Source organism: Ursus maritimus, unplaced genomic scaffold (genome assembly GCF_017311325.1).
Source record: "Ursus maritimus isolate PB19 unplaced genomic scaffold, ASM1731132v1 scaffold_25, whole genome shotgun sequence".
Taxonomy (NCBI): Eukaryota; Metazoa; Chordata; class Mammalia; order Carnivora; family Ursidae; genus Ursus; species Ursus maritimus.
In genome coordinates this window covers 36,764,042-36,777,536 of record NW_024425008.1, presented here as the reverse complement: position 1 = coordinate 36,777,536, position 13,495 = coordinate 36,764,042, and positions in this window count along the sequence as shown.

Here is a 13,495-nt window from a genome sequence, read left to right as displayed (position 1 = left end):
TTGTAGCATTTACCAATCTGAAGTTTTTGTTTTTTATGTATTTGGCAGCTTATCAGCATACTCCTGCTAAAAAGTTGAAAATCATGGTCTCTAGAACCAGGCTGAACTGGGTTTGTTCTGTCTCTGCTACTATGAGCTGTTGTTGTTGGGGAGAGAGGTCACTGGGGAGAAGGCATTGAAACTTCTGTGAACCTTAGTCTCCCGGACTGTAGTAAAGTGGGAATCACCACCAGCAGCAAGCTACTAACTGCCTTAGAGGATAGGAGGATCAAATGAGATAATATCCACAGATCACTTCCTAAATTGAACAAAGCTCCTTTACCTTGGAGCACATGCACACAACACAACACCTCCAAATCATGACTTTGTAAAATTAAAAAAAAATTTTTTTAAGTAGAAAGCCTTGCACGTATTACATGATGCACTGGGTGTTATACGCAAGTAATGAATCATGGAACTGTACATCAAAAACTAGGGCTGTACTGTATGGTGACTAACATAATATAATGAAAGGATATTATTTTTAAAAATTAAAAAAATTAAGTAGAAAGCCTTCCTGGAAGTTTCCTAGCTTCATGTCCCCGTATCCCATTGACCAGTTTAGCATCACATGATCATACCTAAAACCAGTCACTTGCCAAAGGAAATGGAAGCCAAGCCACTGTCCCTGAGGGTAACCTAGAACCCCAGGTGGGATTAGTGGCATTTTTTTTTTAAGCTTCCCAGATGGTTTCAATATGCAGTTAAAATACAGAACCAGTGGCTTAGAGTCTAAGTCTTAGGCAAATTATGACTTAACCAACTGGGGCTAGAGAGGGATTCAATCTCTCCTGAAGGATAAGGATGACAACCAAATCAGGTTCTAGGAGTGTGGGAGGGATAAAAGAAGGAGAATGCTGGTTACTTGATAAAACCAACGTTGGCCCCAGTCTCCATTCCCAGCTACTGGACATTTCCGGGGCAAAGAGCTCAGCAGGGAAAACCAGAGGCATTAATAAATGGTTGTACTTTGAAGTAAGATACTCAACTGTTTGAGAACAGAAGCGAAGCCTTGAATTAAGATTTAAGAAAATAAGGGTAGGTAAGAGAAGGTTAAGCATTTTTTTTCTTTTAAGATTTTATTTGAGAGAGAGAACAAGGGAGAATGAGCCACTTGGGGGTGGGGGGGGTGGAGGAAGAGGGAAAAGCAGACTCCCTGCTGAGCAGGGAGCTGGATGTGGGGCTCAGTCCCAAGACCCTGAGATCATGACCTGAGCCAAAGGCAGATGCTTAACCGACTGAGCCACCCAGGAGCTCCAAAGTTTAAGCTTTTACAGTTCTGATTCAAGATGGTGACATAGGAGGCTCCAAAATCCTCTCCTCCTATGGACATACCAAATCTATAGCTACATACAGAACAGTTTCCTCTGAAAGAAATCCAGGATCTACCTGAGTGACTCCTACACATGGGGTAAGCGAGAAAAAACCCACATCAAAATGGGTAGAAGAGGTAGAGACTGTCTTGTCATAAACTTCTCCCCTAGTGCTGTGACACACAACCAGGAAGGAACTCAAAACTCCAATCTTCTCCCTGAGGAGTGAGGGGTTTAGACCTCATATCTGGTGCCCCAATGTTTAAAACTTCCACCTGAAAGGTGAGTCTTCAGAACATCTAGTTCTGGAAGCCAATGGAGTTTGTGTCCATGAGACCCACAGGCTAGAGCAAACTAAGAAACAGTTTTTGACAACATGGACTCACCATGGCTATCATTCCCCACAAGGCCCAGCACAGAAAAGCAGAATTAAATGCCCAGCCTCTCCATAAAAGGCCTATTTGTTTATCTTAAAAACTACAGCCTGGGGCACAGGCTTCCAATTTAACACATACCTAGGGACCAACTACAATGTTCTCCAGAGACTGGGGAGGTGCCATCTTTGTACTCTGCCTCACTCCGGTCACTAGTATCTCCCCAAAAGGAACTTATGCACACATCTGGCACCCCAGGTTTTCTAGATGCCACACAGGCACCACTTGATTGACTAACTCTGGTGGCCAGTGGGGCTTACATTTGTGGATTTCACAGGACTGACACAGAAACTGTTCTTAACCATCCCAAGGCACAGTGCAGAGGCAGCAGACTGAAATGTCCAGTCTTTCTGTAAGAAAGGCCTATTTGCAGATCTTAAAAGCTGAAGCCTGAGGGCCAGATTTCTAATTTAATACATATCTAGTTGCTGGCTACAATCTTCTACAGAGACCATGGAGGCCAGAGGGTGCCATTTTCACACTCTGTTTTAGAGTTAAGAGTGACCTGGGGCGGAGCAGAGACAAACACACACACACAAACAAAAAAACCAAAAACCAAACAACAACAATGGAGCTTTTACATACATCTGGTATCCCAGCTTTTGTGGTTGCTGCCTGAGGATGACACCCCTGAGAGTCTGGTGGCCAGTAGGGCTTATGTTCACAGGTTCAATGGGACAGTAGGAAACAATGACATAGTTCTTAACAGTACATCCCTCCACAGCTCAGTGCAGAGACGACAGAAACACTCATCTCCAGGCTTCCCCTGAAAGAGATATATTGGCGTATTTTGTCTGAAGGTCCAGCTTCCAATCAGCCTACAGGTAGGTGTTGATAGAGATTCTCCCCTTTGGGACACTGACAGGTCCTGCCACACCCTCAACTACTGGGAACTACTAAGAACAAAGATGTCTCTCACACCTTTGTGATTGTCCAAGCAGCCAACAAAGAGCTCAGGCAGGGTTAAATAATAAGGTTCAACCTCCCACATGAGCCTACTCCATCAAGACTAGGAGAGGTGGTTCTTTTATATAATGCATAGAAATCAATACCGAGAGTCAAAGAAAATTAGAAATACAGAGGAATATGTTCCAAATGAAAGAATAAGATAAAACCCCAGAAAAAGATCTTAATGAAATGGGAATAAGTGATTTTCCTGATAAAGAGTTCAAAATGGCAATCAAAGACAGCTACCAAGGTCAGAAGAACAATGTAAAACAAAGTGAGAATTTCAACAAAGAGAAGATATAAGAAAGTACCAAACAAGTCACAGAGTTGAATATAATAACTGAACTGGGAAATTCAATAAAGGGGTTCAACAGCATCCTATATGAAGGAGAAGATAAACAAGTCCAAAGACAGGACAATAGAATTCACCCAATTGACAGAACAAAAAAAATGAGTGAAGAGAACTTCTAAGGGACTTATGATGCGACAACATCAAGCAGGCCAAATTTACATTGTAGATATCCCAGAAGGAAAACAGAGAAGGGGCAGAAAGCTTATTTGATAAAGTAATGGCTAAAATGTTCCCTAACCTGGGAAAGGAAACAGACTTCTTATTTGGAACTCTGGCTTTCCTGGATATAGATGAACCCAAAGAGACCTACACTAAGACACATGAAGTTGTCAGAAATTAAAGACAAGGAGAGAATCTTAAGAGCAGCAAGGGGAGTTTTTTTTAAAGCCTGTTACATACAAGGGAACCCCAATAAAACCACTAGCAAATTTTTTTCAGCAGAAACTTCCAATATATTACACCATTCCCTTCTTGCCTGCAAAGTGTTGAAAGAAAAAAACTGCCAACCAAGAATATTCCACAAAGTTGTCCTTCAGAATTGGAGACAAAGTTTTCCAGATAAGCAAAAGCTGAAAGATTTCATTACCACTAGACCTGCCTTACAAGGAATGTTAAAGGGACTTCTTTAAGCTGAAAGGAAAGGGCACTAAGTAGCAACAGGAAAGCATTTGAAAGTATAAAAAAAAAAAAAAAAAAAAAAAAAAAACAACAACCACTGGTCAAGGTAAATATATACTCTCAGAATAGTCTGTTGTAGTGGTAGTAGGTTAATTATAAATCTAGTGTGAAATTTAAAAGACAAAAGTAGTAAGAACAATTACAATAACTTATTTTGTGTATCCCTTAATTGTGACTTCAAAGCATGGGGTGAGGGAGTAAAAATGTAGAGATTTAGAATGTGTTCAAACTTTGTTATCAATTTAAAATAGATGGTTATAAATAAGTTTTATGTAAGCCTAATGCGAACCACAAGCAAAAGCCTACAGTAGATACACAAAAGAAAAAGGAATTAAGAATACCACTACAGAAAATCATCAAATCACAAATGAAGAGAGCAAGAGGGACAAGTGCATTAAAAAAAAAAAAACCCCAGAAAGCAATTAACAAAATGGCAATAAGTCCATACCCATCGATAATTACTTTGAATGTTAACGGACTGACGTCTCCACTCAAAAGACATAAAGGGATTGAATGGATTAGAAAAAACAAGACCCAACTATATGCTGCCTATGAGACTCACATCAGCTTTAAAGACCCACACAGACTGGAAGTGAAGGGATGGAAAAAGATATGCCATGGAACAGGAAAAGAAAAGAAAGCTGGGGTAGCTGCACTTATACAGACAAAATAGACTTTAGGAGAGACACTGTAATAAGAGGCAAAGAAAATCATCATGTAACAAAGAGGTCAATCCAACAAGAGGATAGCACATTTAGGAACATTCATGCAGCCAACATAGGAGCACCTAAATCTATTAAGCAAATATTAATCTGAAGGGAGAAAAAAAGAGAGCAATAATATAAATGGGATAAAGTCCCCTAATATCAATAGATGATCCAGACTAAAAAAATTAAATAAAGGAAACATTGGCCTTAAATGACACATTAGATGAAATGGACTTAAGAGGCATATCCAGAACATTCCACCCAAAAGCAAGAGAATACACATTCTTATGGAATATTCTCCAGAACAGATCAGATGTTAGGCTACAAAACAGATCTCAACAAACATCAAGCACCTTTTCTGACCACAATGCTATGAAACTAGAAATCAACTCTAAGAAAAATGGAAAATGCACAAATAAAGATTTAACAACATGTTCTTAAAGTACCAATGGGCCAAAGAATAAAAAGAAATTTTAAAAATACCATGAGACAAATGACTAATGGAAATACAACCTACCAAAACTTATGGGATGCAACAAAAGCAGTTCTAAGAGTGAATTTCTAAGTCATAAACCCCCACGTTAAAGGAATAAGAAAGATCTCCTACAACCTAACTTTATACCTGAGGAAACTAGGGCAAGAACAAACGAAGCCCAAAGTGGGAAGGAAGGAAATAAAGAGTAGGGTGGAAATAAATAATAGAAACTAAAAGAAATAGAGAAAATACCAATGAACAGGAGTTTGTTTGTTTGTTTTGTTTTAACATAAACGGAGAACACTTTAGCTAGGCTCAAGAAAAAAAAAAAAAAAAAAAGAGGGGGCTCAAATAAAATCAGAAAATGAAAGAGGAAACATTACAACTGATACCAGAGAAGTAGAAAGGATCCTAACAGACCATTATGAACAATCCCAGGCATGGCTCATTTTGTTACATTTCATTTATTGAGACTCACAGATGTTTCGTTTTTACAAATTGATTTGTGCAACCCTGCATTGGCCCTGTCTATTGGCACCATTTTCCCCCAACATTTGTTCGCTTTATATCTCTGTCACATTTTGGTAATTCTTTTAATATTAATGAAGAAATTTGAAATACTTCTTTTGTTCTGGGGATCTGTGAGCTTTGATGTTACAAATGGTTTCAGGACACCATGAACCATGCCCATATAAGACTGCAAACTTCATGTGTGTGTTCTCACGGCTCCCACAACCAGCTGTTTCCCCAACTCTGTTCCTCTCCTTGATGGATTTCGGAGTAACAATGGTGAAGATGACGTGTAGGCTTGAAAAAAAAATATTAACGAAAATATTTACGAGAATATAGAATCTCTAAGGGCAGAAATGAGAGTGAATCTGGCAGAAATTAAAAATGCTATGAATCAAATGCAGTCAAAACTAGATGCTCTGACGGCCAGGGTGAATGAGGCAGAAGAATGAATTAGTGAATTGGAGGATGGGATGGTAGAAGAGAAAGTAAAAATGGAAACTTGGCTCAAAATAATCCAATCTCAAGAATGTAGAGTACGAGAGATTACTGACTCAATGAAATGTTCCAATGTCAGAATCATTGGCATCCCCGAGGGGGTGAAGAAAGAGGTCTAGAAGAGATATTTGAACAAATTGTAGCTGAAAACTTCCCTAATCTGGCCAGAATCTTAGAGATTCTATAACTGGCAAAGGAAACAAGCATTCGTGTCCAAGAGGCAGAGAGGACACCTCCCAAGATCAATGAGAACAGACCTATACCACATCATGTCATAGTGCAATTCGCAAATATTAGATCCAAGGATACAGCATTGAAAGCAGCCAGGGAGAAGAAAATCCTTACATACAGAGGGAAGAATATCAGAATAACGTCAGACTTATCTACAGAGACCTGGCAGGCCAGGAAGGGTTGGCAGGGTATTTTCAAAGCTCTAACTGAGAAGAATATGCAGCCAAGGATCCTTTATCCAGCAAGGCTGTCATTCAGGATTGATGGAGAGATAAGGACCTTCCAAGACCGGCAGAAACTGAAGGAATCTGTGACCACCAAACTAGCCCTACATGAACTATTAAAGGGGGGAGGTTCTATAAAAGTAAAAAGGCCCCAAGAGTGATACAGAACAGAAATTTACAATCTGTAGAAACAAAGACTTCACAGGCAACATAACATCATTAAAATCATATCTCTCAATAATCACTCTAAATGCTCCCATAAAATGCCACAGGGTTGCAGATTGGATAAAAAGACATGGCCCATCCATTTGCTGTCTACAAAAGACTCATCTTGAACCTAAAGTTACATCCAGGGGCGCCTGGGTGGCACAGCGGTTAGGCGTCTGCCTTCGGCTCAGGGCGTGATCCCGGCGTAATGGGATCGAGCCCCACATCAGGCTCCTCTGCTATGAGCCTGCTTCTTCCTCTCCCACTCCCCCTGCTTGTGTTCCCTCTCTCGCTGGCTGTCTCTATCTCTGTCAAATAAATAAAATCTTTAAAAAAATAAAAATAAAAATAAAGTTACATCCAGACTGAAAGTGAAGGGATAGAAAACCATTTTTCATGCCAAGGGACCTCAAAAGAAAAGCTGGGGTAGCAATTCTCATCAGACAGATTAGATTTTAAACCAAAGACTGTTGTTAGAGCTACAGGAGGACACTATATTATTCTTAAAGGATGTATCCAACAAGTGGATATGACAATTATAAATATCTATGCCCCCAACAGGGGAGCAGCTAGATACACAAGCCAACTCTTAACCAGAACAAAGAGACATATAGATAATAATACGTTAATAGTAGGGGACCTCAACACTCCACTCTCAGGAATAGACAGATCACCTAAGCAGAAAATCAACAAAGAAACAAGAGCTTTGAATGACATACTGGAACAGATGGGCCTCATAAGATTTATTATATATATATATATATATATACCATACATATACCACCTTATATATATCTCTCTACGACACCCCAGAACAACGAATACTCATTCTTTTGAATGCACATGGAACTTTCTCCAAGGATAAGCCATATACTGGAGTCACAAACAGGTCTCAACTGATACCAAAAGACTGCGATTATTCCCTGCATATTCTCAGACCACAGTGCTTTGAAACTGTAACTCAATCACAAGGAAAATTTTGGAAGAAACTCAAACACTTGGAAACTGCTCAAGAATGATTGGGTAAACCAGGAATTAAGGAGATTAAACAATTTTTGGAGACCAACGAAAATGAAAACACATAGAGCTGAAATCAATCAAGCAGAAACCAGAAGTACAGTAGAGCAGATCAACAGGACTAGAAGCTGGTTCTTTGAGAGAATTAATAAAATTGACAGACCACTGGCAAGACTTATCCAAAAGAAAAGAGAACGGACCCAGATTATTAAAATTATGAATGAAAAAGGAGAGGTCACGACGAGCACCAATGAAATAGGAAGGATCATTAGAAACTTTTCTCAACAGCTTTATGCCAATAAATTAAACAGTCTGGAAGAAATGGAGGTCTTCCTGGAAACCTATGAACTACCAAGACTGAAACAGGAAGAAATGGATTAAACAGACTGATCAATTATGAAGTGATTGGGGCAGTGATCAAAAACCTCCCCAAAAACAAGAGTCCAGGGCCTGACGGATTCCCTGGGGAATTCTACCAAACATTCAAAGAAGAAATAATACCTATTCTCCTAAAGCTGTTTCAAAAAATAGAAACAGAAGGAAAACTACCAAACTCATTCCATGAGGCCAATATTACCTTGATCCCCAAACCAGGCAAAGACCCCATCAAAAAGGAGAATTACAGACCGATTTCCCTGATGAATATGGACGCCAAAATTCTCAACAAGATCCTAGCTAATAAGATCCGACAGGACGTTAAAATGATTATCCATCATGACCAAGTGGGATTCATCCCTGGATTGCAAGGGTGGTTCACCATTCACAAGTCGATCAGTGTGATAGATCATATCAACAAGAAAAGAGTCAAGAACCATATGATCCTCTCAATTGATGCAGAGAAAACATTTGACAAAAAACAGCATCCTTTCCTGATCAAAAACTAAGGATATACTGTATGGTGACTAACATAATAAAAAATTATTAAAAAAAAAAAAAACCAAGCAAACAAAAGTGTAGGGATAGAGGGTACATTCCTCAATTTCATAAAAATCATCTATGAAAAGCCTACAGGAAATATCGTTCTCAATGGGGAAAAGCTGAAAGCCTTTCCCTTAAGATCAGGAACATGACAAGGATGCCCACTCTCGCCATTATTATTCAACATAGTACTGGAAGTCCTTGCAACAGCAATCCGACAACAAAAAGGGATCAAAGGTATCCAAATCGGCAAAGAAGTCAAAATGTCTCTCTTCGCAGATGACATGATACTCTATATGGAAAACCCAAAAGAATCCACCCCCAAATTACTAGAACTTATGGAGCAATTCAGTAATGTGGCGGGATACAAAAATCGATGCTCAGAAATCAGTTGTATTTCTATACATGAACAATGAGACTGAAGAAAGAGAAACTAGGGAATCCATTCCATTTACAATAGCACCAAAAATCATTTTATCTCGGAATTAACTTAACCAGAAAGGTAAAGGACCTATATTCTAGAAACTACAGATCACTCTTAAAAGACATTGAGGAAGACACAAAAAGATGGAAAAATATTCCATGCTCAAGGATCGGAAGAATTAACATAGTTAAAATGTCCATGCTACCCAGAGCAATCTACACTTTCAATGCTATCCCGATCAAAATACCGAGGACATTTTTCAAAGAACTGGAACAAACAGTCCTTAAATTTGTATGGAACCAGAAAAGGCCCCGAATCGCCAAGGAACTGTTGAAAAGGAAAAACAAAGCTGGGGGCATCACAATGCCGGATTTCGAGCTGTACTACAAAGCTGTGATCACAAAGACAGCATGGTACTGGCACAAAAACAGACACATAGACCAATGGAACAGAATAGAGAGCCCAGAAATGGACCCTCGGCTCTTTGGGCAACTAATCTTTGACAAAGCAGGAAAAAACATCCGGTGGAAAAAAGACAGTCTCTTCAATAAATGGTGCTGGGAAAATTGGACAGCTACATGCAAAAGAATGAAACTTGACCACTCTCTCACACCATACACAAAGATAAACTCCAAATGGATGAAAGACCTCGATGTGAGACAGGAATCCATCAAAATTCTAGAGGAGAACATAGGCAGCAACCTCTACGACATCGGCCAAAGCAACCTTTTTCATGACACATCCCCAAAGGCAAGAGAAACAAAAGATAAAATGAATTTATGGGACTTCATCAAGATTAAAAGTTTCTGCACATCCAAGGAAACAGTCAAAAAAACTAAGAGGCAGCCCACGGAATGGGAGAAGATATTTGCAAATGACACTACAGATAAAAGACTGGTATCCAAGATCTACAAAGAACTTCTCAAACTCAATACACGAGAAACAAATAAACAAATCAAAAAATGGGCAGAAGATATGAACAGACACTTTTCCAATGAAGACATACAAATGGCTAACAGACACATGAAAAAATGTTCAAAATCATTAGCCATCAGGGAAATTCAAATCAAAACCACACTGAGATACCACCTTACGCCAGTTAGAATGGCAAAAATGGACAAGGCAAGAAACAACAAATGTTGGAGAGGATGTGGAGAAAGGGGATCCCTCTTACACTGTTGGTGGGAATGCAAGTTGGTACAGCCACTCTGGAAAACAGTGTGGAGGTCCCTTAAAATGTTAAAAATTGAGCTACCCTATGACCCAGCAATTTCACCACTGGGTATTTACCCCAAAGACACAGACATTGTGAAGAGAAGGGCCATATGCACCCCAATGTTCATAGCAGCATTGTCCACAATAGCTAAATTGTGGAAGGAGCCGAGATGCCCTTCAACAGATGACTGGATTAAGAAGATGTGGTCCATATATACAATGGAATATTACTCAGCCATCAGAAAGAACAATTACCCAACATTTGCAGCAACATGGATGGGACTGGAGGAGATTATGCTAAGTAAAATAAGTCAAGCAGAGAAAGGCAATTATCATATGGTTTCACTCATTTATGGAACATAAGAGATAGCAGGGAGATAGGGAGAAGGAAGGGAAGAATGAAGGGGGGTGGTGAACAGAAGGGGGAATGAACCATGAGAGACTATGGACTCTGGGAAACAAACTGAGGGCTTCAGAGGGGAGGGAGGTGGGGGATTGGGATAGGCCGGTGATGGGTATTAAGAAGAGCACATATTGCATAGTGCACTGGGTGTTATACGCAAATAATGAATCATACGACACTACATCAAAAACTAAGGATATACTGTATGGTGACTAACATAATAAAAAATTATTAAAAAAAAAAAAAACCAAGCAAACAAAAGACAGGCTACTCTCTTGTTAGGGGCCAATGCAGCTGGTTACTAAGTTGAAGCCAGTGCTCACTGCCTCTTCTGAAAATCCTAGGGATTCTTAACGATTATGTTAAATCTACTTTGCCTGTGTTCTATGAATAGAGGAGTAAAGTCTATATTATAGCATATCTGTTTACAACATGGTTTACTGAATATTTTGAACACAATTTTGAGACCTGATGCTAAGAAGAGATTCCTTTCAAAATATTACCATTTACTGACAAGGCATTTGGTCACCTAAGAGTTCTGATGGAGGTGTACATTGAGGTCAATGTTGATTTTCATGCCTACAAAATACATTCCGCAGCCCACGATTCAAGATGTAACTTTGACTTGGAACTATTATTTAAGAAATATATTTCATAAGGCTATAGCTGCCATAGATAGGGATTCCTCTAATGGATCTGGGCAAAGTAAATTAGAAGCGCTTTGGAAAGACTTCACCATTCTAGATGCCATGAAGAGTATTTTTTTTTTTTAACAACAACATGGTCAAAATAACATTAACAAGGTTTGGAAGATGTTGATTCCAGCCTTCATGGATGACTTTGAGGGGTTCAAGACTTCAGTGGAGACAGTAACTGCAGAATCGAGGGGAAATAGCAAGAGAACTGGAATTAGACGTGGAAACTTGGGATGCCCAGGTGGCTCAGTTGGTTAAGTGTCCGACTCAATTTCAGCTCAGCTCACGATCTCAGGGTTGTGAGATCAAGCCCTAAGATTTTTCTCTCCCCCCTCCTCCCTCTTCATTTCCCTCTCACCCCCTAAAAAAAAAAAAAAAAAAAAAAAAAAAAGGGGAGGGGGAGGGAGGGAGAGCGAGAGCAAGAGAGAAATGGAGCCTACAGATGTGATTGGATTGCTATAAAATCAAATTTGAAAGGATGAGAAATGCCTTTTTATGCCTTTTTAAGATCGTGGTTTCTGGAGGTGGAATCCACACCTGATGAAGATGCTGTGAAGTTTATTGAAATGATGACAAAGGATTTAAACTATTACATAAATTTTATTGATAAAGCATTGATGGTGTTCAAAAGGATGGACTTCAATTTTGAAAAAGAAGTTCTACTGTGGGTAAAATGCTTTCAGTTAGAATCGCATGCTACAGAAAAATCATTTGTGGAGAGAGTCAATGCAGCAAACTTCATTGTAGACTTATTTTAAAATATCACCACGGCAACCTTCAGCAACCACCACCCTGATCAGTCAACAATTAACATCAAAGCAAGACCTTCCATCAGCAAAAAGATTACAACTTACTGAAAGCTCAGATGATAAGCATTTTTTCACCAATAAAGTATATTTTAATTAAGGTACGTGCGTTTTTAGACCTGTAATTGCACTTAATAGATGACAATATAAACTTTTATATGTACCGAGAAACCAAAAAATTAATTTGACTCCATTGCAATACTCACTTTATTGCAGTGGTCTGGACCACAAGATCTCTGAGGTATGCCTGTATATACCAACGAGTTGCACAACCTAGAAGAAATAAATTCCTAGAAACATACAACCTACCAAGATTGAATCGTGAAGAAATAGAAAATCTTAACAGACGGATTACTAATAAGGTGTTTGAGTCAATAATTTAAAACTTGTCAAACAATAGCCAAGGACCAGATGGCTTCACTGGTGAATTCCATCAAACATTAAAGAAGAATTAACGCCAATCCTTCTCAAACTCTTCCAAAAATAGAATAGAAAGGAATATTTACAAACTCATTTTATAAGGCCAGCATTACCCTGATACCAAAACCAGAGGTCACCACAAGAAAAGAAAACTGCAGGCCAAGATCCCTGATGAACACAGGTGCAAAAATCTTCGACAAAATATAAGCAAACTGAAGTCAACAATACATTAAAAGGGTCATACACCACAATCAAGTGTGATTTATTCCAGAAAAGCAAAGATGGTTCGACATCTACAACATTGAGGTGATACACCTTATTTAAAAAATGAAAAATATAAATATGATCATCTCAATAGAAGAAAAAGTAACAAAATTCAACATCCTTTCATTAAAAAAACCTTCAACAAATTGAGTATAGAGAGATTGTACCTCAACATAATAAAGACCAAATATATGCCAAGTCCACAGCTAACATCATACTCAACAGGGAAAAACTGAAAGCTTTTAAGATGGCAGGGGAGGATATTTGCTCTTGCCACTCCTATTCGACATAGTATTGGAGGTCCTGATCAGAGCAATTAGGCAAAACAAAGAAACAAAAGACATACAAATCAGGGGCGCCTGGGTGGCACAGCGGTTAAGCGTCTGCCTTCGGCTCAGGGCGTGATCCCGGCATTCTGGGATGGAGCCCCACATCAGGCTCCTCCGCTATGAGCCTGCTTCTTCCTCTCCCACTCCCCCTGCTTGTGTTCCCTCTCTCGCTGGCTGTCTCTATCTCTGTCAAATAAATAAAATCTTTAAAAAAAAAAAAAAAAGACATACAAATCAGAAAGGAAAAAGTAAAAGTATTTCTACTGCAGAGGACATATTATATAGAGAAAAGCCCTAAACACTCCACCAAAAAAACCTGTTAGAATAATCAGGTCTGGTGAAGTTGTAGGATACAAAAATCAACATACAAAAATTTGTTGTGTTTCTA